Genomic DNA, 16902 nt, shown 5'->3' with positions numbered 1-16902 from the left:
AGATAGACATATGATTGTTGTAGGGCCATACAGTAGATAGACATATGATTGTTGTAGGGATATACAGTAGATAGACATATGATTGCTGTAGGAATATACAGTAGATAGCCATATGATTGCTGTAGGAATATACAGTAGATAGACATATGATTGTTGTAGGGCCATACAGTAGATAGACATATGATTGTTGTAGGGATATACAGTAGATAGACATATGATTGCTGTAGGAATATACAGTAGATAGACATATGATTGCTGTAGGAATATACAGTAGATAGACATATGATTGTTGTAGGGCCATACAGTAGATAGACATATGATTGTTGTAGGGATATACAGTAGATAGACATATGATTGCTGTAGGAATATACAGTAGATAGCCATATGATTGCTGTAGGAATATACAGTAGATAGACATATGATTGTTGTAGGGCCATACAGTAGATAGACATATGATTGTTGCAGGGATATACAGTAGATAGCCATATGATTGCTGTAGGAATATACAGTAGATAGACATATGATTGCTGTAGGAATATACAGTAGATAGACATATGGTTGTTGTAGGAATATACAGTAGATAGACATATGATTGTTGTAGGAGTGTACAGTAGATAAACATATGATTGTTGTAGGAATGTACAGTAGATAGTCATATGATTGCTGTAGGAATATACAGTAGATAGCCATATGATTGCTGTAGGAATATACAGTAGATAGCCATATGATTGCTGTAGGAATATACAGTAGATAGACATATGATTGTTGTAGGAATATACAGTAGATAGACATATGATTGTTGTAGGAGTGTACAGTAGATAAACATATGATTGCTGTAGGAATATACAGTAGATAGCCATTTGATTGCTGTAGGAATATACAGTAGATAGACATATGATTGCTGTAGGTATATATAGTAGATAGACATATGATTGTTGTAGGAATATACAGTAGATAGACATATGATTGTTGTAGGAGTGTACAGTAAACAATGATTACAAGTAAGGAATTAAAATAAAAAGTATGAGATATTAAAACATTATGTGTGAGACTGTACTTTCCTACATACATCTATAGGGATATGACAACAAAAGGGCAATTCCTATAATGGATCAGAAGGTGGACACAAACGTGTCACCAAGATTTATCTTTCAAATGAGTTGCATAGTCTCAATAATAAACCTATCAAAGTTTTAATATTAGATACTTAATCTGAATCAATTCGCTCCAGGAAAAAAACATTTTTGCTGCAGGGGGAAAAATGAAAAATACAAAACCTGATTGAGGGTTGTGAGGGGATTGCAGCCTAGCTCTAAAATTCAGTGCAAAAATATAGCTGTCTTGTATGTGTACAGCATGCAGTATTTATCATGCACCCCTTACAGTGGTTTGTGTAGCTGCATATTTTGAACCTTGCCAAAATTGTACCTAACTATAAATCAGCTCCTAGTTTAATAGGAGGAAAGAACTAAGCAAAGCTGCTCTATTGCATATATGTAATTCATTATTGAGAGTCACTACCCATTCTAGAACTGTGCATCCCATTTCTTTGGGTATCACTCTGGTTGGGACCTTGTCTTTTTCTGTGCCAGGATTGGCGCCTCTCCCTCCGTGGAGACAAGGGCAGAGTGGCAGCTGCCAACCACTTCCCAACTAGAGCAAATGCACTAATTTTAATTAAATTTTACTTACTTGTGCACTTCTGAAATCTACCTTTTTCCTAACCTTACTTTTTCTCTATGTTCTGTCTCATTTTTAAGATATCAGCAAAACAAAGACACAAAATTACCTAATGGCGCCGAGTGCAAAAAAAGTAGAGATGCTCAGGCTTGGTTCCCTGAGAACCAAACACACCCGAACTTAGAAGATCTGAGATGCTAGCTCGGTACTTTTGTGCGCCCTCGGAATTGAAAACGAGGCAAAACATAGTCATTATGTCGTTTTGGATTCGATAAGCACCGCCCTCCATGGCGATCCAGCGCCATTTCTCAGAGGGAAACAGAAAAGGTAGCACAGTTCTTGGCAGTCTCTAGTGTAGTTGGACAGTGTCGTAGGTAGAAAAGAAAGAGGAGGGGTAGCAGTGTTCTTCAAAGTTTCCAGTGACATTCGGGAGAGCTACATTGCTCCATTACTAATTGTCATTGCTGAAATAGAAATAATAGGTCTGGCAGGCTTGGTCTTTTAAATCTGCAGGAACATTGTACTGTGTTATATAGGTAACATACAAAGAGGAGAGCTCCATTGCTCCATTGCTAATAGTCATGAGTGGCAGTGTCCTTGTCACGCTCAGGGGCGGGCTGGGCCAGGGGGCAGGGGGGCATCGGCCCCCCGGGCCACTCAGATTTTGCGCTTTTAGGGCCGGGGGGTAGGCCGGCCGTCCGCCCCCCGATGCAATTTCTTCTGATTTTTTTCTGCGGCCGCATCTGATGTCATCAGATGCGGCCGCGTCAGCGCACAGGCGGCTGCATCACATGACAGGGGATGCGGCCGCGTCATCATTGATGCGGCCGCATCCCCTATAATGAGATGCGGCCGCCTGTGTGCCCCCCTGCCTGCAGCATCCCAGCCCGCGCCTGGTCATGCTCCAGTCACATTGTTCTTGTCACTCTCCAGTCTCAGTCATGATAATACTAATCACTCTACCTGATGTGCTAATGCCTATGTTCAAGTGCATAGTGGTTTAAGTCAGGGGAACCAAAATGTAACTAAAAAGCTTATAACTTTTTAAAGAAAAAACACCTCTCTACTAAAGGTGACAGTTTACTGTAGAAATACATAAATTACCAACATGCCATTCAACCCAAAATGTTACCAAGCATACCAGCACCATCTAGCGTCCTTCTCTCAGCTAGATCTCAGCACCTGCAATGTACACTGTCATCATATGCACCCTCATCAGTGTGTACATCCTCCTCAAACAATATTAATTAATCCCTGCTGGAATTCACCACCGCAGAAGTCTGTGTACTTTGATGTAATTGCCGGTAATGGCCTTTCTCATGGAATTTGTAGTTCATTTTACGGAAGAGCTGTCACGACTTTTGGACAATTCTTTTAGACCAGACCAAATGTCAAAATGTTGTGCAGACTCATCTGCATCAACACTAGGTGTCTTGGGAAAGCTAATTTTTTTCCTAGCAGCAATTTACAGAGAAACTGAAGGGGGAGACGTCATTGTGTCATGTACCACTTGAGCTGTCAGCTTGCTGACCAGGAGGTCATTGCATCTCTTGAGATCTGGGTCAGTTGGAAAGAAAGAGAAGACATAGCTCTTAAACCTACGATCATGCACAGTTGCCAAAATGTAATGATCCGATTTCAAGATGTTGATAACTCTTGGATCCTGGAAAAGCGAATAAAGTACTTAATCTGCAAGTCCAACATAATGAGCAGAATTGTTTTGTTTCATTTCCTCCTTCAATTTCTCTTGCTGCTTTTCAAAAAGTCTAATTAGGGGAATCACTTGACTCAAGCTAACATTGTCTGCACTCTCTTCACAGGTGACTACTTCGAGTGGTTTCAGCACCTTGCACAACACGGAAAGTATTCTCCACTGCGCTGGACTAAAGTACATTCCCCCTAAATTCTATTCTTCTTGCAGCTGCTGCATTCTCCTATGCTGGTACAGAATCACGAAAATGACCCTAAATATTTCGGGACACAGACAGCATCCCCTGCATGTCATTGTTATTTTTTATAAATCTGTACCACCAAGCTGATTGTGTGAGCAAAACAGGGAATGTGATGGAATTAATCCTGCTGTAATGCTCTAAAAATATTGGTGGCGTTATCAGAAATCACATTTCCTCAGGAGAGTCCAAGCAGGATAAGCCATGTTGCAATAGCATCCTTTAGTTTTTCAAACAGGTAGTCAGCGGTATTACCTTTGACCTGCGCCTAGTCTCGTCTCTGATAACCACCTCTTACTCCTGCCTTCAAGACTTCTCCAGTACTGCTCCCCACTTATGGAATTCCCTACCATGCCCAATCAAACTTTCTCACAGCCTTCAAATCCTTAGTTTATCTTTGAAAACCCATCTCTTTTTTAGAGGTGACCTTATCCTCGATAACACTATTCATACTAATGCACCCTCAGAACTATCAACTGTGCCCTCTTCCCTTTAGAATGTAAGCTCTCTAATGAGCAGGGTCCTCCATAACCTTTGTTTTCATGTCTCCATTCATTTTGTCTGACTTGTCTGTTCTTATTTTACGTATATTCTGTTTTATGCATGCCCTTGTCTTCCCTACTGTATGCGCTGTGGAGCACTGTGGTATCTTACAAATCTACGATAATAATAATAATATGCCTCTTAGTGAAGCACATGATACCCAGAGTAGCCTGCCTCTGAAAAATGTAACGTTCTTGGGTAGATGCTGCTGCTCTTCCTGCTGGTAAAGGCGAATCACCAACCCAGTGGGCGGCCACAATCATATAATCTTTAGTTTACCTAATTCTATCTTGCACCACTTTTCTTTTCTGCCACTGCTGTGTGGCAATGTTTCCTAGATGTGCTATGAACTGCCGTGTGTTTGTGTCATTGCTCTGTCGCTTAGAATCCAGCCAGGTCGCTGCAGTCTTTGTTTGAAAATGTATGAAAATAATATCGTGACCTGTGAGGTGTTCAAAATTGACTGCAAATGGCTTGAAATTAGTGTTATTGAGGTTAATAATAATGTAGGTGAAAAAAATGCAAAATTATGTGATTGTAGCAAACAAAATAGGGATTTAAGGAAAAATTGGGGGTCCAAAACCAAAACCAAAACCAAAATACGCAAGGGTGGTTTTGCCAAAACCAAAACAAGATGAGAATTCAGATCCGAAACCAAAACCAGAACATGGGGGTCAGTGAACATCTCTAAAAAAAAAGGTAAACTTGTCAATAATCAGAACTGATTTCCGCAGATGTATTAGAGAGCTGCGTCCTCCCAATACTTTGAGACAATAAACACTGTAAAATTAATTGTTTTCACAGTGACACAAAAAATGTTAAAAGTAAAACTAAACTAACTCAGAGTTGAGAAGGATTGTTGGACTCAATTGCAGCCCATTCATGTGTTATGAAACATATCTCTATATATTTTGTTTGCACCTCTTCAGATAGGGTTTAACAGTAAATTAGTGTGTCTTTAAAATGTAATAAAATTTATTTTTATATATATAAAATGCTGAGACATCCATGGATTTAATTTTATTTGCAATTTTTTTTCAACAATTGTGTTACTGCGACACCAATTTATTTTACATCGCTGTATGTCAGTTTTATTTTTAAGATGCATTTCTACTATGAACAGAACACCTTTTTGTTATCTTCATCCTTCGCTCATTTCTATGAGACAGAACAGCCTGCAGCTAATAAGATCATAAGAATGCCCACTGTAGTACAGAATATATTTTGTTACATATTATTGCTATTATTATTTGCAAGTTTTTTAATACTGGGAGTACATAGTAAAGAAAAAGGCACAATCTAAACATTTTAAACAATTGTTGAAAATATATTTTCTGCTTGTCATTTAGCAATCAATAAGATTGAGGTCAGTTCAAGATAGACATGGACAATCCAACAGAACAAAATAGCTAATGTAGGAAGGGGGTGCAAGGATTAGGGGGGAAGGGGAGTGTATCAGGAGTGTGTCATTACTTGCATCTCAGTCTGGGGCAGTACAGGTTGCTTTCTCTTAGGTGTAGCAAACTCCTGGTGAGGTGCTTATTGTAATAAAGATTTGTATGTGGACAAATCTTTGAACTCCAGTCATCTGAACCATATGGCAGAGAACTCTTGGAATCTACCAATCACTGCCATGGTGATTTTGTCCATTAACATGTAAAGATGTATGCCTCTAGACTTTCCTTGATGTAAGGGTGTGAGGGGCATTTTCAGTGTACAGGGATAGATGCCTGTGGGAGCAATGTTAGAAAAAATAGGCTGCTGATTACAAAGTCATTGTCATGATATGGGGAAAAGGACTGGAGAGAGACTGAGAATTAGATAGTGGAAGGAGCGGGCTCCACCAATAGCACGGCGTGATGATGTGAGGGTCCTATCAAACTAATGTAGAAACACTATGGTGTCACCTATATGACACGCAGTTCATACATCCAACTTGTTTCAGTTAGCATTAGTATGCATTCAATATCTCAGTATAACTATATATGTATTTCTCTATTGTTCTACATTCCTTTCTGTGAAAAATGTTTTACTGAAACTTAGTCATCTGTGGAGGTTAACCACAATAGTCTATCACCAAGCTATCCTCTTCTTTGTGAGTATCTTCTAGCCTCTTCTACCTTTTATATTTGTACTTTTGTACCTTCAACATTTATCCATATCATATTTAACAAAATGATATACAGTAAGTTATATGATATCCTGTATGTAAAATAACAATACATTTGTAGAATTGCTTACATTGAGGCACATTTGCATTACCACAGCCTGTTAGTGCTTGTTTGCTCCTATATATCACTGTTTTTAGGAAAACACAAGGAAGCTCATCACATTTAGTAAAAGCTTTTAACATTTTTTTTTTCATGTTATGATTAGTTAGAAAACAACTCAAATGTGCTTTTGTCCATAGGGGAGCTTCAGTTATTGGCGAATTCCCGTTTTTGGGTGTATCATACACAAAATCACTCTGTGCATGTCCAGAACCAGACTATGCGTCACAGAACACAGCCACATTCAATTCAACTTTACACAAAGGACACTTACTACAGCCTTCGATTTCAGGGATTGAACATGGTGGGCAAAGGGCGTTTGGCCATAGTCAAACTTGAACGTAGGCAGCAGTAACTCAAGGGAATGCCAAACTCGAACGCACACAGCAGCGTCCGACTCAAGCTCTGAGCACCTCTCGGCTACTTGTTTTTCAGCTGTATCTCTAGATCCAGCTACAGGGCTAGTCTAAGTGCAGCTTACTAATGATGAAGGCTAATTATGCATGCAATAACAGGTGTATGCAATAACTAGCAACTATAAAAATGGACATAGACATTATGAACATCCTTACAAATGTATTTAATGAAAAATAATATTAAAAAAACACTTTTTAATTTTTTTTTATGTTTTGTAATTAATGCCTATATTACTACCAGGTGACATTTATAGAATATATATATATATTTTTTCTGTGCGTTCTTTTGAGATTTTTTATCCCACAGTGTCTTGTGTAGTAGAGCAGAGCAGACCTACACCCGTATTCATCACCACTTGTATCTTCAGATCCATCCCTTGTTGAATTTGGGAATGCGCAGGGCAGATTTACAGGTGTTTTCAAACAATGCATGCTGCTCTTAGTATGCGTGACTTGATGAATCAGGCCCTCCACCTTCCATTGTCTCCCCCTAATTCCAACCACACTGCACCACTGATAGCTGCACAGAAATGGCAGTTGCTAACGACTGCTGTAATATTTATGACTGATATTGCTTCTGCTGTGCAGTAGCCACAGACACAACCAGCAGCTACAATTATTATTCCATTACTTTATGTATCGAATGTTCCCCACACCTCCTAGATTGTAAGCTCATGTGGTTAAGTTCATCTTTACCTTATGTTTCATGTCATTGTACATAGTTTATTTGTATTATGCTGCCCTCAATGTACAACGCTGCATAATAGGTCAGTGCTTTATAAATGAATAATAATTAACATGCCTCTCTGTAATTTATAGATGTCCCTAGAATACTCTTTGCATTGTATATTGGCCACTAAGATGTTCTCTGTATTGTATAGGGGTCACTAGAAAGTTCTGTGTATTGTTTATTGATCAATAGAATGCTCTGTCTATTGTACAGCAGTCGATAGAATGCTTTATGTATTGTATAAAGGTCTCTAGATTGATCCTTGTATTGTATAGATGTCACTAGAGTAGTTTTTGCATTGAAAAGTAATCAAAAGGGGGTAATAAGTGTTATATAATAGCTCTTGGTGCATAAGAATTATTTAGAAATGTTATTGTGGCTTAATGTTATTTGAACTTCAAAGAGAGGTCTGTGAGATCTGTGCTCCAGATCTTTGGGCAGCTAGAAAATATTGATTCTGTCTCTACATTGTTGCGAAGAGTTATATTCATATGCAAAGTTTTTTTCAATAGAAAAATATTGCATAATTTATTGCTCATATAAAACTACAGCCACGGTATAGTTTATATCACATTGATTTTTCCTTTGTGGTCCAGGTCCGGTCTTCCAATTCTAATGCAAATGTGTGAACCAACAGGTCACACATGTGCACCGATACTTCTTTGATTAAATCGGGGTGAAACTTTTTTTTTTTTACTGTGGGGGTAGGAAGTCTAGGCTATTGCTGGGGTATAGTAAATAGGCCCCAATATTACATATTTACACAAATTATTGTTTTATATGAGGATTGACCAGTATTGCCATGAAGCTCAGTGTTAATGTAATCAATCGGTTTAACTGTATATTTTAGGATATTTTTTGGCTGAGGATATTGTTTAAAAAAACAAGACGCTGGGTATACACAGGCTTTATTTACTTCATCATCATATTCTTCTTCGTTGCCAACATTAGCTAAACTCTTCCCCTTGTGTGGTTGTTTAATTGTCTGAGTAGGTTTATTTTAACAGTCATATTATATATTTTGTGACCTCTTGATTGTTAGGGGCGATGGGGACTTGAGGAATATTATCATTAACTGGTTCTGCTGTCTCTGTTAATTTTTCGTCAGCGTGTTTATTCATTCCAGATGAGACTGTAAACATATCCTTGTTTACCAGTAACTGTTTGTGCACAAATTCCTCAAAAACAGAACTTGATACCATTGGGTAATACCTCCCTCATCAGCTTCTAAGTCCTGCTTCTTGGCTCTGGGATCGCTGAAATGGTGAACATTTGACAGCTTTGTAGTTTTGCCTCAGAAGCACCATATATATCAGGGGCAAACGCAGGATTTGTAGATGGGGGTTTCCAGACCATGCCGCCAGTGGGCGTGACCAGCATGTGTGGGGGCGTGGCTATAATTTTAGACAGTGCTTGGCTGCTCTCCAACTCTTCCTATCCCCATAATATACATGGGCAATGCTGCGTGCACTACTGTTAGGTACTCTCCCTTTTCAAGCAGAGCTGTGTGAAGCGGGAGCAGGGTCCAGCCACCCCAGTTATACAGCGCCCCAGGATTGGATGGGGGGTTTCCAGACACTAGGAACCCCCCCTCGGTTTGCCCATGTATATAAGAGCAGCATGCAATATTTTTTTATTTTCACACAACTGTGACATTTTATTATTTGTCAACAATATTATTTACATTAGATAACTGTCGATGTTCTTAAGAGGACTTCAGCGGCTCTAGAACTCCAGGGTAGTCTAATATTTTTTATTGGGATACAGTTTTCTCTATGTTCCACGTATCTGAAAAAGTGCATTTCGACGCACTTTGACCAATGTAATAGAAACTCACAGGCACACATGCAATGAAAACAGTCTGAGTCACTATTCTCACTCTCATTAATAATTTCAGACATAAATGAAGCCGCGCATTATTTTAGAAGGAAAACTGAATGATTAAAAAGCAGGGAGCGGTCCTAATATCAGGTTGAAGTTTAATATGATGTATCACCATTTTCACAATGCACATACTCAGGTGTATGAGCAGATATACAAACTAGGCACATATTGATTTTCTTGGGAAAGTTTCAAGGTGCAAGAATTGGATCTGCACATTAATATGTGCTAGATAGCCAAGTAGTTGCATTTGTTCAAATAAAAGACCTTTATGCTTCCTTACTGTCTTCAAAGCGTTATTATAGTTTGTGATCTATTACTTTATTCCCCACATTTCATACCAATATGTAGTTGAGTGACTTGAGTGGTGTTGTCTTAAAATTGTTTAACAAAAACTAATTTAAATTTGGATTTAAAGAGTAATAAGACTGCTTATCATAAGTAGATGTAGTTGTTTTTATGCCATATCATTTGCATGCCTATAACATTAGCTCTTTTACATTTACATTTGACTATGATTTGTGCTTGTGGTCTATATTTTGGTTGCCAACCTATTTAAAAAGAACCAGTTCCTAATATCGGAGAAGTGTTTTAACCTCCAGTCTCAGAGTGTGACCTTTTGTTGTAGCATTCCTGTAACCTGCCCTAGAAAAAATTAAACCATGCACAGCTCCATTATCCAGGGAAGGGAATTAATTTGTTTTCAATTAACGTGTGTCCCTAGTTAAGGCTGTGGATGATAACGTAAAGCACAGTTAATTAGGACATCAGCAGTGAATGATTTCCATGAAAACCTCAAGCCTTGATACTTGTATGTTTGTGACTTACTTCAGAGGGGGTGAGTGTAGTTCACAACAGATAAACATATACAGCAAGCTTGCAGGCTTGTAAGCATTAGTATAAAACATCACTGATGATGAAGGGGTATCTTAGAGAGAATGCAGGGCCAGTGGGCATTAGCATTTATATACTGAATGATATAATATAGCCCATATTATAGACGTCAAGCACAAAATTGATGAAACTAAAAAAAAATATGGTAAATTATTTAGTTAAACTGTCAATGTTGAATTGAATACTATATTTAAATATAATAATTACCAGTACCATTGTATATTACATTATTAAAATAATAATAATAATAATAATAATAATAATAATAATAATAATACTGCTTCTACTACTACTTCTTCTGTAATAATATCATTATGCCTATCATGACAAGGTAATAAAATTGATAAATTTGTTATTACTACTACAACTTATTTTTATTAATAATAATATCAATACTACTACTACTACTACTACTACTACTACTAAAACTACTAATAATAATAATAATAATAATAATATTAATAATAATAAAAATATTAATAGTAATACTACTACTACTACTACTACTACTACTACTACTACTACTACTAATAATAATAATAATAATAATAATAATAAACAATAGTACTATTATAACTTAAAAATACTTATAACTGGACAGTTATAGCTGTAACTATTACTGATATAAATAATATAATAATAAAACTATACAATCACTATTACTAGAACTAAATAATAATACCACTACTAGCATTAGTATTAGCAGTGTTATTATTATTAAAAGTGTTGCACACTGTAATAAATGTAGCTGTTCACGTACATGTGCCTAACTTTGCAATATATATATACAGACAAATGTAATTTTATAACAAATACTAGAGATATGAAACTTGAACTACATGCTAGTAGTGGACACAAAATGGAAACAACTGGGTAAATGAGGGACATCAAGCATAATGAAAGCACCGGCTTCCAGACACGAGTGGCTCATGCATTAATTAAGAAAATAACATTCCAGTATGGTCAGGGTCATTTATACAAATTCTGGGCTTCCCTGCCTAGCGATAGTTATGTCTAGCATAGCTACAGGAGGAGACCTTAGAGACTTGGAATGACGGGTGATTGGTGGCTCACATTTGGCAGGAGCTTTAGTGACAAAGACAGCTCAACTGCTAATTTTTCATGAGTAAAGATGTCTAAGGTGAGATCAGCATTGAATTCCATTGATAGCAAATGGCAACAGAAAGCAGAAATGTGGACTCCAGGATTGTGATAACCTTGCATTATTTCAAAGTGCAAGGCGAGCAATTGTAGATCAACTGACTGAAAACTACAACCTATTGAATGAACAGCCAGTTACAGCAAAAATGTGCCAACAAGAACTCCACAGAACAGGTTATTATAGTGCAATGCATAACTCTCTAATCACTCGGGCACTTCATGTTTGCATGGTCAGTGGTGCAAAGAGCACAGACAATGAGGCCAATATCAGCACCGAGCTGTGGAAGAAGGTGATATGGTCAGATGCCTCATACTACCCCATTTTGTCGACAAATGCACATAAAGGGGCATATTCAATAAGGTTTCGAGTCCGCGGGAATGTGCCGGAACGGGCTGCGAAGTCAATCCACGGTACCGCAATAACGTGGATTTTCGTGCGCACCCCATAGGGTTGTGTAGGAAAATCTGCATTATTGCGGTACCATATTACTGTCGATACTGCGCAGGTTCCGCAGTAACGCATGTTACCACGGCCCGGAAAGCTAATTGAATATGCCCCATAATATTGACTTAAAGAGTTCTATAGTATAGAATGCTTAATTCCAACACTGAATGGTTCAGGTTGTTTGGTAATGCTGTGGGACGCATTTGACTGGATATTGTGTATATATATGTATATATATATATATATATAAACAAAAACAGACATAGATCCTCTGCACTCACCATGCACAGACTGGGGTGCAAGAGGGGGTTGCCCACATTGTATAGACAAGAAAACAGGGATACTCTGCACTCACCAAACACATAATTAATGCTATATCAAGTACTGTTCTATATTAAAAACAGGGAATGTTAGTTCCACATATTGCAATATATGTTAAGCTGACCAACTGACGCCAAAGTCTTTCCATTCTGGTCAGTCCTAACATGATCAAATGCTATGCTATTTTATCTGGGCTTAAGGCTTACCTGCACACAGCTTTTAAAGGCAAGTCTTTCCCTAGCACTAGCAGCCATGGAAGACCTGGGACTCACCTGACACAAGTTGGAATTAATTAATGTAAAGAATGGGGTGCAAGAGTCATGGGACTTACATTGTATAAACAAAAACAGACATAGATCCTCTGCACTCACTCACTCAAAATGTTGGAGCTCACCAGATCGGAACCCAACAGAGTGTTAATGGAATATCCTGGAAAATAATATTCTTAAAATAGCTTCAAAAAGCTGAACATTTGCTGTTTCCTGACCTTATTTGTGAGCTCAGTAAATATATTTTCTTTGTGATTACAAGTCTGTGCATTTGGATTACTGTCAGGCAATCGGATACCTGGAATCATCCTAGTAATTTAATCTTATGTTTCATGTAGTTAAACCACAGGGGGGGCAACCTCAATTCTTTATGACACTGAACAAAGTGAGTGTGAAGAAATAATTAAAAATATATATCAATAAGTTTCAGTAAAGCAGCAGTCTGTGATAGGTAGAAGTGGCTAAGATTCTTGAAAGAAACGTCTGTATCTGGATATTTTTTTCATTTCAAAATGTGTCTTATTGAATCAAGGGATGCTATTTTTTTTCTTTTTAGAAGTCTGAAATTCCAACATGACGGCATTCTACTCAGTAGCAAGTTTGGTTCAATGGTGAGAAATACCCATACTGTTTTCAATATAACACACTCATGTAAAGATATATCCTCTAGGGGAAATGTATAGCAGAGTCAATAACACTGATAACCCTTACACATATCCAACATGTTCATTCTACTATTTCTGCATACTGCAGCACAAATAAATATACACAGCAGAGAATACTTAATAAGGTAAGATTATATACTAAGCATGACAGCAATGGCTAAGCCTACCTTTACCCCAATGTTTGTTACAATATCTTAAAATGCAAAAGGGTTGATAACCTGTTTTTTATTTGCAAATATTGCATTATTTTCAAACATAATACAATTGGTTTATTAACCATACTGCATTTTAAGGAGAAGCATTGCATTTTCTTTTATTCCTCTTGTACTTTTACTATTTTTTGGGTGTGTCACGAACGCCCAGCCTGTCTCAGATACAGCAATCTGAACACCTGGCCATGACTATGTCACCTTAATCACTTTGCAATGAATATACCTTTTCTGCCACAACAAAGAATTTATTATGGTGTCGTTACGTTCACTAAAACCACTTATTATTGTTTCACATTTAAATCACATACACATGTAGATTGAGCCTCCCTGGGCTTTGTAAATTCACAAAGAATCACGGAGAAAACACTAGAGATGAGCGGGCTCGGATTCCGCTAATCCGAGCCCACCCGAACATTTCGGATCCGAACGGGATCCGAGCACTGTTCGGATATTTCCGGCGGGCAAAAAATTGAAAATGAGGCTCTGTCGTCCAAGTCTCGCGTCGAATCTCGCGAGGGGTGGGAGGGAGGGCCCAGAACAATTCCATCTTGTACCTCTTTTTTTGGCATTATGTGCTCAAGCTACCTCGGTGCAACCTTTTGGCCTAAAAACAATATTGTGAGGTGTTCAGAATAGACTGGAAATTAGTGGAAATGATTGTTATTGAATGTTATTGAGGTTAATAATAGCGTAGAAGTGAAAAAAACAACACAAAACTGGTTTTTAGCACTTTTTATGCTTTTTTAAAAATACATCAGAACCAAAACCTTTCGTCGGATGTTTTGGCAAAACAGATCAGAACCCAAAACCTCAAGCTAATCAGAACCCAAAACCCAAAACACTAAAAGTGGCCGGTGCACACCCTTAGAAAACACCAGATTAAATTTATTTAATATGAAAAAAGTTTCCAAGGCTTAGTTACAAAAAAGTGAATAGCAAGACATACAATAAGTTGCAGAACTAAGTTTCAGAAAATAAAACCAGAGTCACTACTTACTAGTTAAGACTGTGTAAGGGATCACAGTTGAGAAATATGAGACATTTCAGTCTTGCTAAACCCCCTCATGAAAAGTCACTTTGTAATGTCTAAAGCAGAAGATTTTAAACCATTCTTACAGGCTCTTCCCCCCCAACCTTAGGAATTACATTTTCAATTAGGTCAGATGGATTTCCAAAATGTCACCAAGCATTCAAAGTAAATTATCTATCACTAAGATATATGTTGGCATCTCAGAGAATCTCTCACCTCTGCTCTGCTTGAGTGGCTAGATAGTTTGTATCTTTGGGGCTTGAAACTCCTCCGAGATGTTTATCTATTCCGGGCCTGGCTAGTTTCAAAAGACTCTTGGTCAATTGCACAGGTCGCTTATGTCAGTCAGCAAAGCATACTTTGAGAGGCTACATAAAATATTCACATTGTCATACATGAATTCAACAGAAAATAACAATCAGTCATTACATATGCTACATAATCGTCACAGAGTGGAACGATGAAATAGTTTCTGTATGTTGAGGACCTTTTAAAACTTCATCCAATGTGCAGTACAGTCAAGCATGTAAAACCAGCTGTATGGGTGCTACAAGTACACAGCTTTGTATGAAGTAGGGGTTAAGAATGATATTGTAATCCACTATACACTGTAGTCAGTACTGGGAGCTGTCCATGACACAGGTGCTGAAGATTGTATTGAAAAGTAAATTATTTTACTGAATAAACTGCTACTATTGAAGTAAAATAACACAAGTGACATTGATAATAGAAAAAACTATATTATGTGTATGGTGCATTGTTACTGTAGCTGAATCATTCTGCTACATTATATAGCAACTATGTAACTTAAAATCTTTAAAAACTTCATGTTAGATATAAAAATCCATATCCATAGCATATTTTTCAAGGGCCTACATTCAGTTCCCTACAACCATTTTGTGATGTTTAGAGGGTTTTTTTTCTGATCTTATCCATAGTTTAGGATGTTTAGTACTACTATAATGTATATAGTCAGCTAACCCTGTACATGTAATAATAGACAAGGGGCTGAGCTTCGGAGAAAGTTTAAATTCTATATGCAGCTTTTTCTGGTAGATTCAGATAGCATCCATGTCAACTTGGGATTGATAGACTACTCAACTACTCAACTTCTTCTCCCAGGGCCAATCTTAACAGCATTATAGACTCCCGGGTAAAGCAATGCACTGGGGCCCTAGCTAAAAATGAAACAAAGCCACTGTCGCGTCATACCTTTCAAACTTCATTGTGCTGCTTTCCATTTCTTTCATTATTTACGTTTAGTAAGTAACAGGGGGAGGCAACTGACATGGACTGTTAAAAATATTAGAAGAAATTTATTATAGCTTTACGGTTTCAAAAAATTGTGTGTGTTGATTTGGTTTTGCTTATGAACAGTTAGTATGTGTACGTTGCTTTCATCAAGGTCAAGATATGCATTTGCAACATCAAGATCGCCTGTAGCAGATAACAGCTGAAACTGAGGTGATTAATCCACTTTAATGTTTTAATAAGAGGGTTTGAAGGTTCTGAATAAATCTCCCAGAATAATATGCTAAAAAGTTGGCAAGCCTATGGGGCCCCTATGCTCGCGGGGGCCCCCGGACAACTGCCCAATATACCCCTGCGTTAAGACGGCTCTGTCTTCTCCCACAAGAGATCGACATCCCAGTCTGATAAGCTGCTTCACAGTTTCTACACCCTGTTTTTAGGGTCCCGTGGCATCTCAAAACCATTTATCATTATGAAGCAATCATGAGTTCCTGCTCCCCACACTTAACTTGCTCCCCTGTCAACATGGTCCTTTGGAAATTTACAAGGGTCTATCGCTTCTACCATTATTATTCAGGTGCTCAGCTTGTCTATTGATTATATTGACCCATGTAACCACATTTACTATTTGGATGTATCAGTGCACTGATTTCTAAGCTTTTATGTCTTTATCTGATTAACTGTTGTTATTATATTTACTGTTATTTCTAGATATATCTGAGGCTGTCACACACCACATTGAGCGCCGAGGAATTACATTCTTAGTAAATTTACCCCCAAGATACCATTAGTGATATTTCAGTTTATTTTAGGCATGGTGCTTCAAATGACAGGAAAAACACTTTTCTGGAAAACACTAAGGGCCTGATGCTGAGTTGGATGTATTTCCATCTAAAAATGCAAGCGCGAACACGTATTTATGTGTACATGCATGCAACTTAGGATCCTTGCGAATCAGCATATAAATGCAAATGCATGTGTATGCTTAAAACAATGATGATACGCTATTAAGTGTATCATGCTGACGAGACAGCAGTCAATGATGATTAGAGTTTTAATGTACTTAAAAAAAACAATATGGAGTGCTTCCATCCTTTTCCAAATTGTTCACAGGTCGAGCTCTCATAGCCTGGGCATGTAATAGCAAACTTTGGAGAAGGGAATAAACAGCGCCACTATCAGCCC

General features: G+C 37.7%; 1 protein-coding gene across 2 annotated transcripts in view; it reads right to left on the bottom strand.

Moving 5' to 3' along the window:
* The window catches only part of SEZ6L (seizure related 6 homolog like), a 330229-nt gene that overhangs the window by 299084 nt on the left and 14243 nt on the right, over positions 1-16902 (bottom strand). The gene's annotated exons all lie outside the window — the stretch shown is intronic.

The sequence above is a fragment of the Mixophyes fleayi genome, chromosome 1 (assembly GCF_038048845.1).
Source record: "Mixophyes fleayi isolate aMixFle1 chromosome 1, aMixFle1.hap1, whole genome shotgun sequence".
NCBI lineage: Eukaryota > Metazoa > Chordata > Amphibia > Anura > Limnodynastidae > Mixophyes > Mixophyes fleayi.
Note: the sequence above shows the minus strand (reverse complement) of the source record. Positions and strands in the feature narration are given on the sequence as shown.